The 26,500-nt window shown below is 42.5% G+C and overlaps 1 protein-coding gene across 1 annotated transcript in view; it reads right to left on the bottom strand.

The window, feature by feature from the left end:
* LOC130290281 (protocadherin-19-like) overlaps positions 1-26,089 on the bottom strand; it is an 86,164-nt gene extending 60,075 nt beyond the window's left edge. The window contains exons 1-2 of the mRNA XM_056537691.1: positions 25,835-26,089; positions 13,045-13,217 (exon numbers count right to left, since the gene is read on the bottom strand). The gene's annotated coding sequence lies outside the window, so the exon portion shown is untranslated. The remainder of the gene's footprint in view (positions 1-13,044; positions 13,218-25,834) is intronic.
* Between the last annotated feature and the right edge of the window lie 411 nt (positions 26,090-26,500).

The following is a 26,500-nucleotide window of genomic DNA, read 5'->3' as shown; positions in this document are numbered from 1 at the left end:
TACATCCAATACAATACACAGGATTCAGAAAGAGAGAACAAATATATATATATATATATATATATATATATATATATATATATATATATATATATATATATATATATTTTTTTTTTTTTTTTTTATATATATATATATATATATATATATATATATATAATGAATTAATATATCATTAAAAAAAATACATATATATACAGTGGTCCCTCAAGTTACAATATTAATTGGTTCTGGGACGACCATTGTATGTTGAAACCATTGTATGTTGAAACTAGAGATGAGCGAACTTACAGTAAATTTGATTCGTCACGAACTTCTCGGCTCGGCAGTTGATGACTTTTCCTGCGTCACGGGAGCACCGGAAAGCTGAACTAATTTATGCAGGAAAAGTCATCAACTGCCGAGCCGAGAAGTTCGTGAGGAATCTAATTCACTGTAAGTTCGCTCATCTCTAGATGAAACCATTGTATGTTGAGACCAGAACTCTATGGAAACCTGGTAATTGGTTCTGAAGCCCCCAAAATGTCATCCAAAAATAGGAAAAAGTGAGGATTAAAGAAAAATAAGTAAATAACTAATATAGATAAAGCAAATCCTTACATATAATAGTAAGAAAGATCTGCCGGGAGCTGTAATCACTGTCTATGTCAGAGTTTCCCAACCAGGGTGCCTCCAGCTGTTGCAAAACTACAACTCCCAGCATGCCCGGACAGCCGTTGGCTGTTCGGGAATGCTGGGAGTTGTAGTTTTGCAACAGCTGGAGGCACCCTGGTTGGGAAACAATGGTTTATGTAGAGGACAGGAGCTTCTTCAGGTCCTATACAGTACACACAATGTCCCAAATGGCGCCACACTTACTTGGTGTCCAAAAGGAGCAGCTAACCCTGGCACAGGTAAGGAGTAGTACAGAACTTGTAGTTCCTCCCTGTACTGTAGGGGGCGCTACCAGACACCAGTCAGTGCATGCACTTCAGTAATACAGGTGATTTACCAGCAAAATGCCCATTCTGATTGGTCGGTACTTCCGGCCATTGACACATTTCACAGATCTGGACTGTCTGTACATTGTATGTTGAGTCTGGTTTCAAGTTACAATGGTCCAGAAAAGACCATTGTATGTTGAAACTATTGTATGTTGAGGCCATTGTAAGTTGAGGGATCACTGTATATATATATATATATATATATATATATATATATATATATATATATATATATAAAATAAATAAATACATTTATAAATAAATATAAAAAAAATAATTAAATAAAAAAATATATAAATAAATAAATATGTAATTAAATAAATAAATAAATAAATAAATAAATAAAATAACACCTTCAACATATCAAAAACAAAACTCTAAAAGTAAAATTCTTAAAAAAATAAATAAAAGTTGAACAGTTCCAAGTTTCAATTAAAAAAATAAAAATAAAATCTTTTTTACACTATTATTCCTGGCTGGGGACGGTGTCGCTCAGGATTAAAGTCTCTCATCATTGACCCAGAAGGAAACAGAACTCCTGCATCCAATCAGTTTACAAGAAAACTAAAGCACAACTACGGCTCCGCATTGTAACGAAACCGAGGAGATTCGGCTCCATGAATTGCAAAGTAGACGCTCTGACCTCAAACATGCAAATTCACCTCCCGGGGGACTTAATCAACCTCTTTGTTGAAGTACAGATAAAACTTTTTGACAGCAAATGCTGCTCTAAGAAAATGGAATTCTCAATTACTCAGTGAACATCTGCTCTGATCCGCCATTAGTGGCACGTTTTACAGCCAGAAGAAGACGTCTCCATCCTCCATGGGATCACAAAGATGCGCACAACTACCTCCAATGGAACCCAAGATTGTTTTTTCTTCCTGACTCCCAAAAAATATAAAAAAAAACTTTTTTTTGGTATGTTTATTATATATAATGAAAAAAAGTGGTAGTAGTAAAATAATAATAATAATATAAAAAATAATAATTCCAGAAATAATAATCATAATATAAATATTATTATTGGATAGTAAAAGAATTAAATTCTAAAATATATATATATATATTATTAATAATAATAATAATAATAGAAATATAAATGCAAAAAATATTTAGAAACATGTGTTCTATTATTTGTTGTATATTATACATTTTGGGTGGACTTTAAGGCCAACCCCCTTTTCCAATGTCACGCCCTCTTTTTCAAAATTTAACACACATGGTTGAAACCAGGTAAATTTGGGTTGAAATTTTGTGTCTTGCCCCACTGGTGAAAATCCACCAATGTTTTTTAGAGGAACATTTTGGCGCATAATATTCACCAAAAACGTGCGATTTATGAGCAAAACTGAGCAAACGACCATCAAAGCTGAATTTTATCAGTGTTTTTTTTTATGAGATGGATAAGGCTGTTTTTTATTAATTTTGTTTATTTATTAGCAAAAATGCCCCCTTCCCCACCCCCAAAAAAAGGAAAATATAAAACTTCACACCCACATGATGATTTTTTAACTCTTCTTTGGCTCAGTGGAAATTTTCACAAAATTACAGCTCATTGAGGCTATGGCGTCTTTTCTGGGAATCTTGCCATTTTTTTCTCCCATCGACTTCTATGGGAGGAAAAAAAAATAGACAAAAAAAAAAAAAAAAAACACCATGGGGGAGATTTGGCAAAGCTGTCTATGTCCCACATTAAAGGGGTACTCCGGCGCTAAGACATCTTATCCCCTATCCAAAGGATGGGGACCCCCGTGATCTTGCACGCAGCACCCCGTTACAATCAGTCCTCGGAGCATGTTTGCTCCGGGTCTGATTACTGGCGATCATGGGGGCCGGAGCATTGTGACGTCAAGGCCCCGCCCCCATGTGATGGCATGCTCCGCCCCCTGAATGCAAGCCTATGGGAGGGGGGTGCTGCGTGCAAGATCATGGGGGACCCCCGCGATCAGGCATCCTTTAGATAGGGGATAAGATGTCTTAGTGCCGGAGTACCCCTTTAATATAGACCAAACTACAGAGGGTTAGGCCGGTCTATTGTGCACCTAATTTATCATCAGTCGCACGGCTCTTGATAAATTTTGCACACAGACTCCGGGATCTATGCTTTAGACCAGTGGTCTTCAACCTACGGACCTCCAGATGTTGCAAAACTACAACTCCCAGCATGCCCGGACAGCCGTTGGCTGTCCGGGCATGCTGGGAGTTGTTGTTTTGCAACATCTGGAGGTCTGCAGGTTGAAGACCACTGCTTTAAACCTGCTCCAGCACGGTCTGACATTTCGGCGTACTTTCAGCCGATGCGACTTGTCGCTGAAAAGTCGCTTTTGATAAATTCAGCACCAATGCATTTTTCTGTCTAAAATAGACCGGAATGCATCATGTTCTAAAAATCCAAGGACATTTTTTTTAGGAAAAACCAGTGTAAATCCTGTGATAAATCCCCCCCCCCCCCCCCCCATGTATCTCTGCCAAGACTAAAACACTACAAAAAATGCCAAAAAGGGTGCAGTCCCACATAGAGCTTACGCAGCGCATTTTTTGCTGCGACAATTCTGCTGTGCAGGAGGAAGTGCACTGCGTTCTCTCCGATGAGCGTACACACTGGGCTACCTGGCAGCAGCCTTGTGTGCGCAGTGAGGTTTGGAGGCGGGGCCACGTGTCACAGTCACGCCGGCGCGCGAACCCACCTCCAAACCTCACTGAATGTTCATTGGAGAGTACACGGGGTATTTCCTGTTGCTCAGCAGAATATGCGTAGCATGACATGTGCTGTGTAAGCGCTATGGGGGACCCTACCCAAAAACAGCATCTTTGGGAGAATGAAATGAGGGGACAGGTTTTTTTTTGGCTTTTTCTTTTCAACTCAAATAAACGCCAAAAATAATTTGAGTGGAAACGTTCAGTAATACTCACCAGGATGCACAAGGTACAATTGCGCTATATCATAGCCATATGTCTGCCATATTACCGCCATATGACCATCATCTCACCGCCATATAACCATCATCTCACCACCATCTGACCTCCATATAACCATCATCTTATCGCCATCTCACCTCCATATAACCATCATCTCACCTCCATATAACCATCATCTCACCGCCATCATACCTCTATATAACCATCATCTCACCGCCATCTGACCTCCATATAACCATCATCTCACCGCCATCTGACCTCCATATAACCATCATCTCACCGCCATCTGACCTCCATATAACCATCATCTCACCACCATCTGACCTCCATATAACCATCATCTCACCGCCATCATACCTCTATATAACCATCATCTTACCGCCATATAACCATCATCTCACCGCCATCATACCTCCATATAACCATCATCTCACCTCCATATAAATATAATCTCACCGCCATCTGACCTCCATATAACCATCATCTCACCTCCATATAACCATCATCTCACCGCCATCATACCTCCATATAACCATCATCTTACCTCCATATAAACATAATCTCACCGCCATCTGACCTCCATATAACCATCATCTCACCGCCATCTGACCTCCATATAACCATCATCTCACCGCCATCTGACCTCCATATAACCATCATCTCACCGCCATCTGACCTCCATATAACCATCATCTCACCGCCATCTCACCTCCATATAACCATCATCTCACCGCCATCATACCTCTATATAACCATCATCTTACCGCCATATAACCATCATCTCACCGCCATCATACCTCCATATAACCATCATCTCACCTCCATATAACCATCATCTCACCGCCATCTGACCTCCATATAACCATCATCTCACCTCCATATAACCATCATCTCACCGCCATCTCACCTCCATATAACCATCATCTCACCGCCATCTCACCTCCATATAACCATCATCTCACCGCCATCATACCTCCATATAACCATCATCTCACCTCCATATAAACATAATCTCACCGCCATCTGACCTTCATATAACCATCATCTCACCGCCATCTGACCTCCATATAACCATCATCTCACCTCCATATAACCATCATCTCACCGCCATCATACCTCTATATAACCATCATCTCACCGCCATCTCACCTCCATATAACCATCATCTCACCGCCATCTCACCTCCATATAACCATCATCTCACCTCCATCTCAATATTTAGAATATTTTTTACCTAAAAGGAAACCATTGTCAATGCGCTCGTGAAGGCGCTAACGCCAAAGTCGTACGGTGCCGCAGAAAACCCCTTCTCCTCCATCTGTTCTCCTCTCTCCTATCAGCAGAATTGATGAAGATTTTTATTTTTTTCCCTTCTTGGAGCATTAAGTATGCAGAGTGTGTATGAAAAGATAAGAACTGGCTGCTAAAACCTTTTTCTTTCCATTTGACTCATTTAGGAAAATCAAAACAAAAGGATTTAATGATGTTTACGGCGAATTGCATTAAACAGCCCCGGACCCGGAGACATAATCACACAATTTCGTTTTTCACATCTTTAAGTCTTGGAGCAGCGGAGGCTTCCAGCTGAGATGCAGCGGAGGCTTATCTGGAGACAGATCCCAGCACCCTGAGGCTTCGGCAAGCGCTGGCACCAGAGCCGAATTCATACTTCTTAATTGAAAAAGACAAGATGTTTGCATAGGATGTTTGCGTTAAAAAACAACATTCCTGCCCCGACCCCAATAGAAAGAGCGGCCGTGAGTGAGCGGGGAGCGGCTGTCACGCCGCATTGGAGGCACCTTCTACTGGATCTGTTCAAAGCCATGGGGGGGGGGGGGGGTCTTTCTTATTTTAACATCGCCATTAAAACACGCCATAATACATCCACGTCTTTCTCCACCTTAAAGGGATACTCCGGTGAAAAACGTAATTTTTTTATAATTTTTATTTTTATTTTTATATCATCTGGCTCCAGAAAGTTAAACAGATTTGTAAATTACTTTTGTTAAAGAATCTGAACCCTACCAGTGCTTATCAGCTGCTGAAGTTGAGTTGTTCTTTTCTGTAATTTATAAATCTGTTTAACTTTCTGGTAGCAGTTTATATGAAAAAAAAAAAAAATAAATAAAATGTTTTCACCGGAGTACCCCTTTAACATATTTTCTTTGATACATTTGCCAAATGCTCTCTAAGTTTTTTTTTTATTGTTTATTTAATTAACCTTCCCAATATTCAAGTAGAGATATTCCATTTGGTTTACTGCTACTGTCTTCTGTACATTCCTCTCCTAAAATCCTCTGTGCTGCTGGAGGCACAGGACTGGACAGGTCACTGCACCCCAGGAGATCCGCACAATTGTCACCTGAAATACTCTGTGCTGCTGGAGGATCCTGCTCCTTCCACTTTGTCAGTGTTTTCCCAACCAGAGTGCCTTTAGCTGGTGCAAAACTACAACTCCCAGCATGTCCGGACAGCCGAAGGCTGTCCGGGCATGCTGGGAGTTGCAGTTTTGCAACTGCTGGAGGCACATTATTTGGGAAACACAGCTCTAAACCCAAGGGAAGGTCAATCCTTTAGCCATGGTTCCCTAGAGGTTTCCTCCACTGGAGTTTTTTTTCCTCTACCAAGTGCCGAAGGCTGCCTGGGCATGCTGGGAGTTGCAGTTTTGCAACAGCTGGAGGCACATTATTTGGGAAACACAGCTCTAAACCCAAGTGAAGGTCAATCTTTACCCTTGGTTCCCTAGAGGTTTCCTCCACTGGGTCTTTTTTCCTCTACCAAGTGCTGGAGGCTGCCTGGGCATGCTGGGAGTTGCAGTTTTGAAACAGCTGGAGGCACATTATTCGGGAAACACAGCTCTAAACCCAAAAGAAGGGCAATCCTTTAGCCATGGTTCCCTAGAGGTTTCCTCCACTGTTTTTTTTTCCCTCTACCAAGTGCTGGAGGCTGCCTGGGCATGCTGGGAATTGTAGTTTTTTAACAGCTGGAGGCACATTAATTAGGAAACAAAGCTCTAAACCCAAAAGAAGGGCAATCCTTTAGCCATGGTTCCCTAGAGGTTTCCTCCACTGTTTTTTTTTTTTCCCTCTACCAAGTGCTGGAGGCTGCCTGGGCATGCTGGGAGTTGTAGTTTTTTAACAGCTAGAGGCACATTAATTAGAAAACAAAGTTCTAAACACTAGAGAAGGGCAATCCTTTAGCCATGGTTCCCTAGAGGTTTCCTCCACTGGAGTTTTTTTCCTCTACCAAGTGCTGGAGGCTGTCTTGGCATGCTGGGAGTTGTAGTTTTGCAGCAGTTTGGAGACCACTGCTGTAAGATTTAACTATAAAATCACCAACATAACAAGACTTTTTCTGCTTTGCATCAATAGGATTTCCGGAAGTCTCATGCTCTTCATTTTAGCCCTTGTGCTAAGAATTAGAAGCAATAAAAGATACATTGTATGTCACAAGTTATTGATGTAACCAATGTCTCGTGTAACAGCTGGATATAGTGACCGATCCTGCAGGAGATCTCGGGTGTCTGATGGTTGGAGGCAGATGTCTCTCCTATCAATAAGGAAACACAGAGTCGGTGTCAAAGACCTAAACTCTTCCCAGAATCCTTGTGTCTTACAGGAGTCTTGGGAGTTCAGGTCACAGATGACCACTGCTCCGCGCTGAGACCTCCCGGGCCCCCGATGGCTTCATCTGAACTGTCTGTTCAATGATATGAAACGTTAAACTGTGTGACTGATGAGGATGAGTCTGGTCCTTATGGTAAATGATCGTGTAGAAGATGTTCAGAGGGGGAAGAGCAGAAACAGATCAATGTCCCCTCCAGTGTACGGTTACCAGCGCCCATCTGTCCTGGGGCTCTGGACAGCCGAAAAATTTAGCAAAATTTGGAGCCTTTCCCCTTATAATCAATAGTTGACCCTTTCATTCCCAACTTTCTGAGTTATCTTGGTCACAATGACTTACAGTAGCCATTACCGTCCTCTTGGAAGTTGTCCCCAAGATTTTTATGAAAAAACATATGGAGAAGACCCCAAAGCAAAAAATGGGGCCCACCCTGGATTGTCTGGCTCACACTGTCAACATCTACCATCTCCAAATTGAGATGTCCCAATGGTCGGGGGTCAGGGAATAAGGCTTAGGCGTCCAAAGGGGCTTTAAGGGGTACTCCGCCCATAGACATCTTATCCCCTTTTCAAAGGATAGGGGATAAGATGTCTGATGGTGGGGGTCCCACCGCTGGGGCGCGCCAGACATCCGATGCACAAAGCAAACTTCGCTTCGTGCCATATGACTGGGGATGCGGCGGAGGCTCGTGATGTCACAGCCATGCCCCCCTCAATGCAAGTCTATGGGAGGGGGCGTGCCATCTGAACATGACGCTGCCGTGACATCACGAGCCTCCGGCGCTGCACCTGGCGTTCGTTTAGAGCATGGGGTGCAGCGCCAGAGGCTCGTGACGTCACAGCAGCGTCTTGTTCAGATGTTCATATGGCTGGGAGATCGCGGGGGTCCCCGGCGGAGGGATCCCAGCAATCGGACATCTTATCCCCTATCCTTTGGATAGGGGATAAGATGTCTGGGGGCGGAGTACCCCTTTAAAGACCCCTGTGTCACATAAAAAGAAAGAAGGATTATGCAGAATACATAATAGGTGGGGACCATTTTGCATTGGATCCCAAAACCTAAAACAATATTGACTGATAACTTATTTTGTAGGACTGAAGGTCAATGTGACACCTCGGCCCTTCCTGTCTCCCTTGTGGTGTAGTAGAGGAAACCTCATAGGAGGATAGTGTTAGACTAAGCTTGGCCCATATTACCAATGGTCGGGGGGTAAAGGATGCAGAATACCCAGGCTCTGGTGCCCAGATGGACCTCTTGTGCCTCTTAAAAAGATGCTGGTATTAGAAAGAATACATAATAGGTTGGGACATTATTTAGAATAGCTGAGTACTCGGCGTTGCCCGGTTTTCCCTTCCTCATCCTTGTTGGGGAGGAAAATCAACAAAGGAGGAAGATTTTGACTTCATATCTCGTCCTCATATATTGTTGTCATATCCCAACCCCACATCCCGACCTCCTATCCCAACCTCCTATCCCGTCCTCATTTCTCGTCCTCCTATCCCGTCCTCCTATCCCGTCCTCCTATCCCGTCCTCCTATCCCGTCCTCCTATCCCGTCCTGCTATCCCGTCCTCCTATCCCGTCCTCCTATCCCGTCCTCCTATCCCGTCCTCCTATCCCATCCTCCTATCCCGACCTCCTATCCCGTCCTCATTTCTCGTCCTCCTATCCCGTCCTCCTATCCCAACCTCCTATCCCGACCTCCTATCCCGTCCTCCTATCCCGTCCTCCTATCCCGTCCTCCTATCCCATCCTCCTATCCCGACCTCCTATCCCGTCCTTCTATCCCGTCCTCCTATCCCGTCCTCCTATCCCGACCTCCTATCCCGTCCTCCTATCCCGTCCTCCTATCCCGACCTCCTATCCCGACCTCCTATCCCGTCCTCCTATCCCGTCCTCCTATCCCGACCTCCTATCCCGACCTCCTATCCCGACCTCCTATCCCGTCCTCCTATCCCGTCCTCCTATCCCGACCTCCTATCCCGTCCTCCTATCCCGTCCTCCTATCCCGACCTCCTATCCCGACCTCCTATCCCGATCTCCTATCCCGACCTCCTATCCCAACCTTCTTTCCCGACCTCCAATCCCAACCTCCTATCCCGTCCTCCTATCCCGTCCTCCTATCCCAACCTCCTATCCTGACCTGAGGGTTAAATCACTGATCCTATGTTTCTTGTTGACATATAAGTAACATGTGACCAAGTTAATATCTTTAGCGGTTTGGACGTGATGCTGGAACATACACACATATATATACACACATACATACACATACATACATACACATATATACACACATACATACACATACATACATACACATATATACACCCACATACATACATATATACACACACATACATACACATATACATACATACACATACATACATACACATATATACACCCACATACATACATATATACACACACATACATACACATATACATACATACACATACATACATACACATATATACACCCACATACATACATATATACACACACATACATACACATATACATACATACACACATACATACATACACATATATACACCCACATACATACATATATACACACACATACATACATATATACATACATACACACACATATATACACACACATACATACACATACACACAAAGTGAGTTATATATATATATATATATATATATATATATATATATATATATATTAAACTAATATTGTTCCAATCTCTTTTAGGACATAAGGGTAATGTGACCCCTCGGCCCTATATCCCCTATATACTGAGCTTGTCCCATATAAGCACCGGCCCCACTAGTCCCTGCATTGTGTGATCTCATGGTGTATAAGCCTTTATAGTGATGGCGGCCATTGTTACCACTGAAAATCCAACATCACACCAAGTCAATGAAATATGAGAAGCCTCCCCCCTCCCCGTAGACTCCGGGCCTGGAAATCGTCTCTAATGGCTTCTATCCGGCGTGATCTATTATGGATCCCATGTTCCTTTACATATAATTGCCCCTTTTTTCCTTCCACCTTGTTCGCTCAGTTCCCAGCTGTAATATTTTGCAGGGAACCATTAAATGTTGTATAACAAGCAGGAGGGCCACATAGGTTCATAATAAAGGGATTTAATTTACGGCGTCTCTCCTGACGTCCTCCAGGCGACTCAATGAGGAGCGAGATGCTTATACAGCGAAATGTCAACAGTAAATCCTCATCATTTACAATGAGCAAAAAACAGAGAAACACGTCGGGATGTGACTTGTTATTACTGGAACCTTCGGAGCATCCGCGTGCGCCGCGCACAATTACTACATCTCAGTGTTCATTACACATCACAGCAAGTGGAGGGGAGGAATACTATGATCCCACAGACAGCGGATAACCCTGCACCAACAAAGAGTTACCAAAAACCGCCGGCAAAACCAAGTGACAGGAGATAAAGGTTTATAATCGTAACATGAGCTACACCACAATATACCGCAATATAAGTCACCGAGACTAAAGAGCAAATACAGTCACATGAAGATAAATTGTTACTTACACAGATACCTGAACATATAAGAAAGCAGAGGTAGTATATTAGTTATATTCTTGTATATAAGAGCAGTATTATAATAGTTATATTCTTGTATATAGGAGCAGTATTATAGTAGTTATATTCTTGTATATAGGAGCAGTATTATAGTAGTTATATTCTTGTATATAGGAGCAGTATTATAGTAGTTATATTTTTGTATATAGCAGCAGTATTATAGTAGTTATATTCTTGTATATAGGAACAGTATTATAGTAGTTATATTCTTGTATATAGGAGCAGTATTATAGTAGTTATATTCTTGTATATAGGAGGAAGTATTATAGTAGTTATACTCTTGTATATAGGAGCAGTATTATAGTAGTTATATTCTTGTATATAGGAGCAGTATTATTGTAGTTATATTCTTGTATATAGGAGGAAGTATTATAGTAGTTATATTCTTGTATATAGGAGCAGTATTATAGTAGTTATATTCTTGTATATAGGGGCAGTATTATAGTAGTTATATTCTTGTATATAGGAGCAGTATTATAGTAGTTATATTCTTGTATATAGGAGCAGTATTATAGTAGTTATATTCTTGTATATAGGAGCAGTATTATAGTAGTTATATTCTTGTATATAGGAGGAAGTATTATAGCAGTTATATTCTTGTATATAGGAGCAGTATTATAGTAGTTATATATATTCTTGTATATAGGAGCAGTACTATAGTAGTTATATTCTTGTATATAGGAGCAGTATTATAGTAGTTATATTCTTGTATATAGGAGCAGTATTATAGTAGTTATATTCTTGTATATAGGAGCAGTATTATAGTAGTTATATTCTTGTATACAGGAGCAGTATTATAGTAGTTATATTCTTGTATATAGGGGCCGCATTATAGTAGTTATAGTCTTGTATACAGGAGCAGTATTATAGTAGTTATATTCTTGTATATAGGAGCAGTATTATAGTAGTTATATTCTTGTATATAGGAGCAGTATAATAGTAGATATATTCTTGTATATAGGAGACAGTACTATAGTAGTTATATTCTTGTATATAGGGGCAGTATTACAGTAGTTATATTCTTGTATATAGCAGCAGTATTATAGTAGTTATATTCTTGTATATAGGAGCAGTATTATAGTAGCTATATTCTTGTATATAGGAGCAGTATTATAGAAGTTATATTCTTGTATATAGGGGCAGTGTTATAGTAGTTATATTCTTGTATATAGAAGCAGTATTATAGTAGTTATATTCTTGTATATAGGAGACAGTATTATAGAAGTTATATTCTTGTATATAGGAGCAGTATTATAGTAGTTATATTCTTGTATATAGGAGCAGTATTATAGTAGTTATATTCTTGTATATAGGAGCAGTATTATAGTAGTTATATTCTTGTATATAGGGGGAGTATTATAGTAGTTATATTCTTGTATATAGGAGCAGTATTATAGTAGTTATATTCTTGTATATAGGAGCAGTATTATAGTAGTTATATTCTTGTATATAGGAGCAGTATTATAGTAGTTATATTCTTGTATATAGGAGCAGTATTATAGTAATTATATTCTTGTATATAGGAGGAAGTATTATAGTAGTTATATTCCTGTATATAGGAAGCAGTATTATAGTAGTTATATTCTTGTATATAGGAGCAGTATTATAGTAGTTATATTCTTGTATATAGGAGCAGTATTATAGTAGTTATATTCTTGTATATAGGAGCAGTATTATAGTAGTTATATTCTTGTATATAGGAGCAGTATTATAGTAGTTATATTCTTGTATATAGGAGGCAGTATTATAGTAGTTATATTATTCTCCATATAACTTGTTGCCTCTTTCATGTAGATCTACCATGTGACTGAAGTTGCATCTTATATCTGGGCGAAGTTCTTGCAGACTGGTTAAATATTTATTTTATGAAAAAGTAACAAGAGTGTGAACCCTTCCAGTCCCCGCCATGTTGTGCACAGTACCTTGGTCTGGTGGTTGGGTCCCCACTGAATTGGCGCTGGTGTTTAGGACGTCGTTGACAGCCGTGTCGCAGTACAGGCCCCGCTGGACGTCGTGTTCGCTGTCAGTCTGGTCGCTCTCCTCGTGCCCACTGTCCTTCAGGCTATTCCCCTCTAAGTCCTTGAAGGTTGAACTGCTGGGATGAAGAAGAAACAACAATAATTCAGTGTCATGTCTGTTCTGATCATACAGAATTATTCCAGACTGTAACAAATAATAATTCATCCCTTCAGTCACCATGCACGCAGGGGTGACATCACCTTGTATGGGACTCGTCTGAGGACCGGCAATGGCTCCCGGGCTCTTCTGGAGACACCAACACTTTCCATCCATTTCCCTTACATCACTTGTCAGTGAAAGCTGATATGGCGAAATATTCAGGAGAAGACCCTCACATATGTCAGATTCCTTATCTCTGGAATTGTTAATCACTAAGCTGATATGTCATTCAGGGCTCTGGGAAAGTTAGGTGGTCACTCATATGGGGCACCTATAATGCACTATTGGCAATCATTTAGATTTGAAGGTAAATGATCTGTAATAAAGATTAACATGTAAGTGAAGGAAAACAAGGCCACCAATGGGAAGAGGAGGAGGGATGACAGTGCTATAGAGCCTACATAATAGTGCCAGCCAAAGAAACACGGTAGTGTCCCATAACAATGCCAGCCATAGTGCCCCATAACAATGCCAGCCATAGTGCCCCATAACAATGCAAGCCATAGTGTCCCATAACAATGCCAGCCATAGTGCCCCATAACAATGCCAGCCATAGTGCCCCATAACAATGCCAGCCATAGTGCCCCATAACAATGCCAGCCATAGTGCACCATAACAATGCCAACCATAGTGTCCCATAACAATGCCAGCCATAGTGCCCCATAACAATGCCAGCCATAGTGCCCCATAACAATGCCAGCCATAGTGCCCCATAACAATGCTAGCCATAGTGTCCCATAACAATGCCAACCATAGTGTCCCATAACAATGCCAGCCATAGTGCCCCATAACAATGCCAGCCATAGTGCCCCATAACAATGCCAGCCATAGTGCACCATAACAATGCCAACCATAGTGTCCCATAACAATGCCAGCCATAGTGCTCCATAACAATGCCAGCCATAGTGCGCCATAACAATGCCAACCATAGTGTCCCATAACAATGCCAGCCATAGTGTGCCAAAACAATGCCAGCCATAGTGTCCCATAACAATGCCAGCCATAGTGCCCCATAACAAAGCCAGCCATAGTGCCTCATAACAATGCCAGCCATAGTGCCCCATAACAATGCCAGCCATAGTGCCCCATAACAATGCCAGCCATAGTGTCCCATAACAATATCAGCCATAGTGCCCCATAACAAAGCCAACCATAGTGTCCCATAACAATATCAGCAATAGTGCCCCATAACAATGCCAGCCATAGTACCCCATAACAATGCCAGCCATAGTGCCCCATAACAATGCCAGCCATAGTGTCCCATAACAATATCAGCAATAGTGCCCCATAACAATGCCAACCATAGTGTCCCATAACAATGCCAGCCATAGTGCCCCATAACAATGCCAGCCATAGTGTCCTATAACAATGCCAGCCATAGTGCCGCATAACAATGCCAGCCATAGTGCCCCATAACAATGCCAGCCATAGTGTCCCATAACAATGCCAACCCTAGTGTCCCATAACAATGCCAGCTATAGTGCCCCATAACAATGCCAGCCATAGTGCCCCATAACAATGCTAGCCATAGTGCCCCATAACAATGCCAGCCATAGTGCCGCATAACAATGCCAGCCATAGTGTCCCATAACAATACCAGCCATAGTGCCCCATAACAATGCCAGCCATAGTGCCCTATAACAATGCCAGCCATAGTGCCCCATAACAATGCCAGCCATAGTGCCCCATAACAATGCCAACCATAGTGCCCCATAACAGAGACAGCCATAGTGTCCCCAAACAGTACAAATTACAGTGCTCCCATGTAATGCAGCCATGGAATGCTTATAACAGTACCAGCCATAAAGTCTCTTATCAGAATGAACTATGGTGCCCAATACCCATATAACAGTGACAACCAAAGTGCCCCCATAACGGTCCCACCCAACAATATCTACCATTGTGTCCCATAACAGTACCAACCACTGTGCTGCAATAGCAATGCAACCACAGAATGCCCATTATAGAGCTACCCTACAATGCCAGCCATTGGGTCCAATAATAGCACTAACTATGGGGCCCATCTGTGATGTCCACAGTGTCCTCATAACCATTTAGGCAGCCATAGATTCCTATAACAGAACTGCAGTGTCCCCATAACAGTTCATGCTATCACAGATCCCAATAACAGAGCTGCTGTGTCCTCATAACAGTTCAGTCTATCACAGATCCCAATAACAGAGCTGCAGTGTCCCCATAACAGTTCAGGCAGCCATAGATCCCAATAACAGAGCTGCAGTGTCCCCATAACAGTTCAGGCAGTCACAGATCCCAATAACAGAGCTGCAGTGTCCCCATAACAGTTCAGGCTATCACAGATCCCAATAACAGAGCTGCAGTGTCCCCATAACAGTTCAGGCAGTCACAGATCCCTATAACAGAGCTGCAGTGTCCCCATAACAGTTCAGGCAGCCATAGATCCCTATAATAGAACTGCAGTGTCCCCATAACAATTCAGGCAGTCACAGATCCCAATAACAGAGCTGCAGTGTCCCCATAACAGTTCAGGCTATCACATATCCCAATAACAGAGCTGCAGTGTCCCCATAACAGTTCAGGCAGTCACAGATCCCTATAACAGAGCTGCAGTGTCCCCATAACAGTTCAGGCAGTCACAGATCCCAATAACAGAGCTGCAGTGTACCCATAACCGTTCAGGCAGCCACAGGCTCAGGCTCAGATACACTAGCTTAGTTAGTAGTACCACACAGCACATGCTTAGATACAATAGCTTAGTAAGTAGTATGACACAGCACAGGCTTAGATACACTAGCTTAGTAAGTAGTATCACACAGCACATGCTTAGATACCCTAGCTTAGTAGGTAGTATGACACAGCACAGGCTTAGATACACTAGCTTAGTAAGTAGTATCACACAGCACATGCTTAGATACACTAGCTTAGTAAGTAGTATCACATAACGCAGGCTTAGCTACAATAGCTTAGTAGGTAGTATCACACAGCACAGGTTTAGATACACTAGCTCAGAAAGTAGTGTCACACAGGACAGCATCCATAGTATGGGCTTAGATACATAAGTAGGCAGTATCAGTATAATCTTAGATACATAAGCTTGGTAGACAATAGCAGACAAGATTGGCCTAGATACATTGTATCCGTGGCTCGCATCACACTTGATAGATTTAGATATTGTAGCTCAGCAGAAAGTATCATGATTGTCTCAGATCGTTCAGGAAGGATGGCGTGTCACCCCTACAATGTCACCTCTACCCTGTCACCCCTACAATGTCACCCCTACAATGTCACCTCTACCCTGTCACCCCTACAATGTCACTCCTACAATGTCACCTCTACCCTGTCACCTCTACCCTGTCTCCTCTACAATGTAACTCCTACAATGTCACCTCTACCCTGTCACCCCTACAATGTCACCTCTACCCTGTCTCCTCTATCCTGTCACCTCTACCCTGTCACCCCTACAATGTCACCTCTACCCTGTCACCTCTACCCTATCACCCCTACAATGTCACCTCTACCCTGTCTCCTCTACCTTGTCTCCTCTACCCTGTCACCTCTACCCTGTCACCTCTACCCTGTCACCTCTACCCTGTCACCTCTACCCTGTCACCTCTACAATGTCACCTCTACCCTGTCACCTCTACAATGTCACCTCTACCCTGTCACCCCTACCCTGTCACCTCTACCCTGTCACCTCTACCCTGTCACCTCTACCCTGTCACCTCTACCCTGTCACCCCTACCCTGTCACCTCTACCCTGTCACCTCTACCCTGTCACCCCTACAATGTCACCTCTACCCTGTCACCTCTACCCTGTCACCCCTACCCTGTCACCTCTACCCTGTCACCCCTACCCTGTCACCTCTACCCTGTCACCTCTACCCTGTCACCCCTACAATGTCTCCTCTACTCTGTCTCCTCTAACTTGTCACCTCTACCCTGTCTCCTCTACCCTGTCACCTCTACCCTGTCACCTCTACCCTGTCACCTCTACCCTGTCACCTCTACCCTGTCTCCTCTACCCTGTCACCCCTACAATGTCACCTCTACCCTGTCTCCTCTACCTTGTCTCCCCTACCCTGTCACCTCTACCCTGTCACCCCTACCCTGTCACCCCTACCCTGTCACCTCTACCCTGTCACCTCTACCCTGTCTCCTCTACAATGTAACTCCTACAATGTCACCTCTACCCTGTCACCCCTACAATGTCACCTCTACCCTGTCACCTCTACCCTGTCACCCCTACCCTGTCACCCCTACCCTGTCACCTCTACCCTGTCACCTCTACCCTGTCACCCCTACAATGTCTCCTCTACTCTGTCTCCTCTAACTTGTCACCTCTACCCTGTCTCCTCTACCCTGTCACCTCTACCCTGTCACCTCTACCCTGTCACCTCTACCCTGTCTCCTCTACCCTGTCTCCTCTACCCTGTCTCCTCTACCCTGTCACCTCTACCCTGTCTCCTCTACCCTGTCTCCTCTACCCTGTCTCCTCTACCCTGTCACCTCTACCCTGTCTCCTCTACCCTGTCTCCTCTATCCTGTCTCCTCTAACTTGTCACCTCTACCCTGTCTCCTCTACCCTGTCACCTCTACCCTGTCACCTCTACCCTGTCACCTCTACCCTGTCACCTCTACCCTGTCTCCTCTACCCTGTCACCTCTACCCTGTCTCCTCTACCCTGTCTCCTCTACCCTGTCACCTCTACCCTGTCACCTCTACCCTGTCTCCTCTACCCTGTCACCTCTACCCTGTCACCTCTACCCTGTCACCTCTACCCTGTCTTCTCTATCCTGTCTCCTCTACCCTGTCTCCTCTACCCTGTCACCTCTACCCTGTCACCTCTACCCTGTCTCCTCTACCCTGTCACCTCTACCCTGTCTCCTCTACCCTGTCTCCTCTAACTTGTCACCTCTACCCTGTCTCCCCTACCCTGGTCTACTCTACCCTGTCACCTCTACCCTGTCACCTCTACCCTGTCACCTCTACCCTGTCACCTCTACCCTGTCACCTCTACCCTGTCTCCTCTACCCTGTCTCCTCTACCCTGTCTCCTCTACCCTGTCTCCTCTAACTTGTCACCTCTACCCTGTCTCCCCTACCCTGGTCTACTCTACCCTGTCACCTCTACCCTGTCTCCTCTACCCTGTCACCTCTACCCTGTCACCTCTACCCTGTCTCCTCTAACTTGTCACCTCTACCCTGTCTCCTCTACCCTGTCTCCTCTACCCTGTCTCCTCTACCCTGTCACCTCTACCCTGTCACCTCTACCCTGTCTCCTCTACCCTGTCACCTCTACCCTGTCACCTCTACCCTGTCACCTCTACCCTGTCACCTCTACCCTGTCTCCTCTACCCTGTCTCCTCTACCCTGTCACCTCTACCCTGTCACCTCTACCCTGTCTCCTCTACCCTGTCACCTCTACCCTGTCTCCTCTACCCTGTCTCCTCTAACTTGTCACCTCTACCCTGTCTCCCCTACCCTGGTCTACTCTACCCTGTCACCTCTACCCTGTCACCTCTACCCTGTCACCTCTACCCTGTCTCCTCTACCCTGTCTCCTCTACCCTGTCTCCTCTACCCTGTCTCCTCTAACTTGTCACCTCTACCCTGTCTCCCCTACCCTGGTCTACTCTACCCTGTCACCTCTACCCTGTCTCCTCTACCCTGTCACCTCTACCCTGTCACCTCTACCCTGTCTCCTCTAACTTGTCACCTCTACCCTGTCACCTCTACCCTGTCTCCTCTACCCTGTCTCCTCTACCCTGTCACCTCTACCCTGTCTCCTCTACCCTGTCTCCTCTACCCTGTCTCCTCTACCCTGTCTCCTCTACCCTGTCACCTCTACCCTGTCACCTCTACCCTGTCTCCTCTACCCTGTCTCCTCTACCCTGTCACCTCTACCCTGTCACCTCTACCCTGTCTCCTCTACCCTGTCTCCTCTAACTTGTCACCTCTACCCTGTCTCCTCTACCCTGTCTCCTCTACCCTGTCTCCTCTACCCTGTCACCTCTACCCTGTCTCCTCTACCCTGTCTCCTCTACCCTGTCACCTCTACCCTGTCTCCTCTACCCTGTCTCCTCTACCCTGTGTCCTCTACCCTGTCTCCTCTACCCTGTCTCCTCTACCCTGTCTCCTCTACCCTGTCTCCTCTACCCTGTCTCCTCTATCCTGTCTCCTCTACCCTGTCTCTTCTACCCTGTCACCTCTACCCTGTCACCTCTACCCTGTCTCCTCTACCCTGTCACCTCTACCCTGTCACCTCTACCCTGTCACCTCTACCCTGTCACCTCTACCCTGTCACCTCTACCCTGTCTCCTCTACCCTGTCTCCTCTACCCTGTCTCCTCTACCCTGTCACCTCTACCCTGTCACCTCTACCCTGTCTCCTCTACCCTGTCTCCTCTACCCTGTCTCCTCTACCCTGTCACCTCTACCCTGTCTCTCCTGCACTTTCAATACCCTCATTGTTATATTTCACCAGGGCATTCTGAGAGTTGTAGTTCGACAATAATAATCTATTGAAAGCTGTAGAAAAGGTGAAGGGTTAAGAGGAAACAATGTATCTTATGCTCAGCGATGAGAAGAAACAAAGTAACAACCCAGAGACTATGACAGATCACATAGACTTATACTAAAAGGTGCATACCAACCAGTGCTCCTCCAGCTGTTGCAAAACTACAACTCCCAGCATGCCTGGACAGCTGTACAGCTGCTGCTACAGCTGGAGGCACACTGGTTGGGAAACCCTGTTCTGAATCCAATGTAGCAGATGCCATTTATAATAGTCTTAGATACAACAGCTCAGCAGCTGTATCACACTTGGATACACTATATAGATAGCACAGTATCACTCTGGTTTAGCTAGAACAGCTTAGATAAACAGGTAGCACCGTATTTCTTAGGATCAGCTAGAGAAGCTTAGATACACCAGCTAGATAGCACTATATCAATTGGGATCCTCTAGAACAGCTTAGATATACAGCTAGATAGCACACTATCACTAAGGGTCACCTAGAACAGCTTAGATAAACAGCTAGATAGCACTGTATCACTTAGGATCCTCTAGAACAGCTTAGATACACAGCTAGATAGCACCGTATCACTTAGGATCCTCTAGAACAGCTTAGATATACAGCTAAATAGCATTGTATCACTCAGGATCAGCGATGACAGCTTAGATAGACAGTTAGATAGCACAGTATCACTCAGGATCAGCAATAACAGCTTAGATACACCAGCTAGATAATACCATATCAAGAGCTTAGATACACCAGCTAGATAGCACCGTATGACTCAGGATCAGCTAGAGCTTAGATACACCATTTTAAAGCCGGGACAGCTGCCTGACAATCAAACTCCACAAGTCGTGCACTTCGGCGTCCTATGGCGCTGTAAGTGTGCGCAGCTTAGCTGAGAGTTTTCTTCTTCCTCTCTGTATCCATAGAAACCACACAGACCACCTACCATTCACCGCCATACGCAGCTCTGAAGAATGGGCCGCGCTCACACGTCTACGCCCAGCTCCGCACATACTTCATTGGAAATAAAGAGGCTTACAAAAAAATATTACTAAAAAAACATTTGGTTGATTTCCAAAGTAGAAAATAAAATTGTGAAAGAAGAATAAAGTGTGTGAGATCCCGGCGGATCACCGGAGGCATCAGATGAGGAACGTCACATACTACCGAAATTATCACAGAAGAGGAGGAGACCGCGCCCAAAAGGATCAAACATCACTAAGTGGGGGGGGGGGGGGGGGATTATGTGTGTACATCAAAGGTCATCATCATCAAGATCACCATTATCATCATCATCATCATCAAGATCACTATCATCAAGATCACTATCATCATCATCATCATCAAGATCACTATCATCAAGATCACCATTATCATCATCATCATCAAGATCACTATCATCATCATCAAGATAACTATCATCATCATCATCAAGATCACTATCATCATCATCATCAAGATCACTATCATCATCATCAAGATCACTATCATCATCATCATCAAGATCACTATCATCATCATCATCATCATCATCATCATCAAGATCACTATCATCATCATCATCATCAAGATAACTATCATCATCATCATCAAGATCACTATCATCATCATCAAGATCACTATCATCATCATCATCATCATCATCAAGATAACTATCATCATCATCATCAAGATAACTATCATCATCATCATCATCAAGATCACTATCATCATCATCATCATCAAGATCACTATCATCATCATCATCAAGATCACTATCATCATCATCAAGATCACTATCATCATCATCAAGATCACTATCATCATCATCATCAAGATCACTATCATCACCATCATCAAGATCACTATCATCATCATCATCATCAAGATCACTATCATCATCATCATCAGCAAGATCACCATCATCATCATCATCATCATCATCATCATCAAGATCACTATTATCAAGATCACCATCATCATCATCAAGATCACTATCATCATCATCAAGATAACTATCATCATCATCAATATAACTATCATCATCATCATCAAGATCACTATCATCACCATCGTCATCATCATCACCATTATTATCACCATCATTATTATCAAGATCACTATCATTACCATCACCATCATTCCCATCATCATCTTCATCCCCATCATCATTATCTTCATCCCTATCATCATCATCACCATCATCCACATCATCATCATCCCCATCATCATCATCATCACCTTCATCATCATCATCATCATCATTACCATCATCATCATCATTAAGATCACTATCATTACCATCATCATCACAACCACCATAATCATCAATATCACTAAGGGGGTGATCACTTCTGTACATCAAAGGTCATCATCATTGTTCATCAAACATCAACATCATCACTATCATTACATTCATTGTCATCATCATCATCACAACCACCACCACCATCATCACCATTATCACCACTATCATTACCATCATCATCATCACAACCACCATCATCATCATCACCATCATCAGCACTATCATCATCATCACAACCACCGCCACCATCATCACCATTATCACCACTATCATTACCATCATCATCATCACAACCACCATCATCATCATCACCATCATCACCACTATCATCATCATCACAACCACCACCATCATCAACACCATTATCACCACTATCATTACCATCATCATCACAACCATTATTATCACTTCATCATCACCACCATTCTCACCACTATCATTACCATCATCATCATCACAACCACCATCATCATCATCACCATCATCACCACTATCATCATCATCACAACCACCATCATCATCATCACCATCATCACCACTATCATCATCATCACAACCACCATCATCATCATCACCATCATCACCACTATCATTACCATCATCATCACAACCATTATTATCACTTCATCATCATCCTGACAACCTCCATTATCATCAACATTACAATCAAATCATTATTATCATCACAATCATCATCATCACCACAACCACCATAATCATCAACATCAGTAAGGAAGTGATCATGTGTGTACATCAAAGGTCATCATCATCAAGATCATTATCATCATCATCATCATCACCATTATCATCATCATCATCATCATCATCATCATCATCACCATTATCATCATCATCATCATCATCATCAGTATCACCATCATTATTATCAAGATCACTATCATTTCCATCATCATCATCATCCCCATCATCTTCATCCCCATCACCATCATCATTACCATCATCATCACTATCATTACACTCACCATTATCATCACAACCACCATAAACATCAACATCACTAAGGGGGTGATCACTTCTGTACATCAAAGGTCATCATCATTGTTCATCAATCATCAACATCATCACTATCATTACATTCATTGTCATCATCATCATCACAACCACCACCATTATCATCATCACCATTATCACCACTATCATTACCATCATCATCACAACCACCACCATCATCATCATCACCATTATCACCACTATCATTACCATCATCATCACAACCACCACCATCATCATCATCACCATTATCACCACTATCATTACCATCATCATCACAAACACCACCATCATCATCATCACCATTATCACCACTATCATTACCATCATCATCACAACCACCACCATCATCATCACCATTATCACCACTATCATTACCATCATCATCACAACCACCACCATCATCACCATTATCACCACTATCATTACCATCATCATCACCATTATCACCACTATCATTACCATCATCATCACAACCACCACCATCATCATCATCACCATTATCACCACTATCATTACCATCATCATCACAAACACCACCATCATCATCATCACCATTATCACCACTATCATTACCATCATCATCACAAAACACCACCATCATCACCATTATCACCACTATCATTACCATCATCATCACCATTATCACCACTATCATTACCATCATCATCACAACCATCATCATCATCACCATTATCACCACTATCATTACCATCATCATCACAAACACCACCATCATCATCATCACCATTATCACCACTATCATTACCATCATCATCACAAACACCACCATCATCATCATCACCATTATCACCACTATCATTACCATCATCATCACAAACACCACCATCATCATCATCACCATTATCACCACTATCTTACCATCATCATCACAACCACCACCATCATCACCATTATCACCACTATCATTACCATCATCATCACCATTATCACCACTATCATTACCATCATCATCACAACCACCACCATCATCATCATCACCATTATCACCACTATCATTACCATCATCATCACAACCACACCACCATCATCATCACCATTATCACCACTATCATTACCATCATCATCACAACCATTATTATCACTTCATCATCACCACCATTATCACCACTATCATACCATCATCATCATCACAACCACCATCATCACCATTATCACCACTATCATTACCATCATCATCGTCATCATCACCACTATCATTACCATCATCATCACAACCATTATTATCACTTCATGATCATCCTGAAAACCGCCGTTATCATCAACATTACAATCAAATCATTATTATCATCACGACTATCATCACTCATCATCATCATCATCATCATCATCATCATCATCATCACTATCTTTATCCCAACATTAAAATATAATTCCACCTATGACTAATATATATTATATATACAGCTAGTGATGAGAGGAATGAAGAGATGGAAGGAAGGAAGATGATAGATAGATATGAGATAGATAGATATTAAATAGATAGATATGAGATAGATAGATAGATATGAGATAGATAGATATAGATAGATAGATAGATATGAGATAGAATGATAGATATGACATAGATAGATATGAGATAGATAGATATGAGATAGATAGATAGATAGATAGATAGATGGATATGAGATAGATGGATAGATAGATATGAGATAGATATGAGATAGATAGATATGAGATAGATAGATACGAGATAGACAGATATGAGATAGATAGATACGAGATAGATAGATATGAGATAGATAGATACGAGATAGATATGAGATAGATAAATAGATAGATAGATATGAGATAGGTAGATAGATATGAGATAGATAGATAGATAGATATTAGATAGATAGATAGATATGAGATAGGTAGATAGATATGAGATAGATAGATATGAGATAGATATATATGATATAGATAGATATGAGATAGATAGATAGATAGATAGATAGATAGATAGATATGAGATATATAGATAGATAGATAGATATGAGATAGATAGATAGATAGATATTAGATAGATATGAGTAGGTAGATAGATATGAGATAGATAGATAAGAGATAGATAGATAGATAGATAGATAGATAGATAGATAGATAGATAGATATGAAATAGATAGATATGAGATAGATAGATAGATAGATATGAAATAGATAGATATGAGATAGATAGATAGATAGATAGATAGATAGATAATGAGATAGATAGATATGAGATATATAGATATGAGATAGATATGAGATAGATAGATAGATATGAGATAGATATGAGATAGATAGATATGAGATAGATAGATATGAGATAGATAGATAGATATGAGATAGATAGATAGATATGAGATAGATAGATATGAGATAGATAGATAGATAGATATGATAGATAGATATGAGATAGATAGATAGATATGAGATAGATAGATAGATAGATAGATAGATAGATATGAGATAGATAGATAGATAGATAGATATGAGATAGATAGATAGATAGATAGATAGATATGAGATAGACAGATAGATAGATAGATAGATAGATAGATGTGATATAGATAATAGAATCATTGAAATTCCATGTAAGGTCACAGACATATTGTGATGACAAACTCAACTCTGCTACAATTTTATAACATTTACAACATCCCAAAAAGGAATCCATAACAGAAGAAGCCGCCCTCCCCGGTTACTGCTCAGGTTTGTGTTGAGCGTAAAAGCTGCGGCGCATTGTTCCCAGACCTGGAATTAGGAAGCGGGTAAAAGCCTCTTTGAAGATCATTTAGTTTTTGCTTTGAAGGAAAATCTTTTATTGAAGAGTAAATCCTCCGACAATGTGCGGCTTCCTGCGGTGCGGCCCTGCAGCCACAATGGGCCCGGCCGGCACTCACATTCCTGGCGGTGGGGACCGACTCTCCGCCAGGGCCGTGTTGTCTTAGCTGGTGGTGAATAAAGGCCCTGACAATGGCGGCAGCTGTGTGTCTGCGCGGTGCAGGTGTGTTTGTCTATGTGCGCACATCCTCTGCTATAATACACCTCCGCCATTGTCCTGACTTGTGTGCGACCATTACACCGTGTCCTGGCGCCATTCACAGGCACCGAGCGAGAAAGACAACACATGGCGTGTCACCCCTACCCTGTCGTCTCCCCTGCACTTTCAATACCCTCATTGTTATATTTCACCAGAGCATTCTGAGAGTTGTAGTTCGACAATAATAATCTATTGAAAGCTGTAGAAAGGGTGAAGGGTTAAGAGGAAACAATGTATCTTGTGCTCAGTGATGAGAAGCAACAAAGTAACAACCCAGAGACTATGACAGATCACATAGACTTATCCTAGAAGGTGCTTACCAACCAGTGCTCCTCCAGCTGTTGCAAAACTACAACTCCCAGCATGCCTGGACAGCC

This window comes from Hyla sarda, chromosome 9 (genome assembly GCF_029499605.1).
Source record: "Hyla sarda isolate aHylSar1 chromosome 9, aHylSar1.hap1, whole genome shotgun sequence".
In the NCBI taxonomy this organism is placed as follows: domain Eukaryota; kingdom Metazoa; phylum Chordata; class Amphibia; order Anura; family Hylidae; genus Hyla; species Hyla sarda.
This window is presented reverse-complemented; position numbering and strand designations above follow the sequence as displayed.